Source organism: Oratosquilla oratoria, chromosome 25 (genome assembly GCF_046742065.1).
Source record: "Oratosquilla oratoria isolate Oo_2021 chromosome 25, ASM4674206v1, whole genome shotgun sequence".
NCBI classification, from domain to species: Eukaryota; Metazoa; Arthropoda; class Malacostraca; order Stomatopoda; family Squillidae; genus Oratosquilla; species Oratosquilla oratoria.
The window spans coordinates 45687982-45688985 of NC_134801.1; positions in this window are offsets into that span (position 1 = coordinate 45687982).

Consider the following 1004-nt stretch of genomic DNA (forward strand, 5'->3'; position numbering starts at 1 on the left):
TATATATTCATTTACTTATCTATTTGTTTGTTATCGCATGTTTTTTTTACCAAGCATAAATTTCCTTTATGAGTGTAATGGTGTTCCTATACATTAGCTGTCATTTTTTCTTTTCTTTTTCTCTTTAATTGTACAACTGTCATGATAATGAAATGACTGATTTAGTTTTTTCAATGTTCTCTGGGAAACAGATCTTTATTATTTTATTGTACAAGAATCAACCTTGTATTGATTCACTTCTTTTTTTATTTCTTATATCCTTCCTTTATAACTCGTTAATTCGTTTATTACTCGTTATTTTTTCATTTATACAGATACAAAATATAAATAAATGAATAAGTATGTAGATGAATAAATTGATAAAAAGATAAATAAATAAATAAATAAATAAACAATCACAAACGAGAACCTCAGTAAAGAATAGCGAAGTAGAATATGAAATGCCAATATGATACTTATTGGGTGGAAAACGCTGACTCAAACACATATTTACAAATATAAGGTTAATTCATATACAGAACAAGCGACTTTGGCAGACGTCTCGCCATGTCTAAAACAGAAAACCACCAGACCTCCTCAATCATTTCTAAAAATATAAGATAAATAAATATAAAGATAAAAATCAATCTTAAAAATACAAAATCTACGGATGGCTACCGGATAAAGCATTAGAATACTTATGAATTTTGAAACGTGAAACAGCATCGATATCAAATAGTAACTCAAGAATTATCTACTCTTGATCTATATATATGTATACACGCGAGTACACATGTACACCCACGCACACCCACCCATATATATATATATATATATATATATATATATGTGTGTGTGTGTGTGTGTGTGTGTGTGTGTGTGTGTGCGTGTGTCCGCGCCCTCACACACGCAAATACATATCCAATACATACGTAAATATATATATATATATATATATATATATATACATATATATATACATATATATATATATACATATATATATATATACATATATATATATA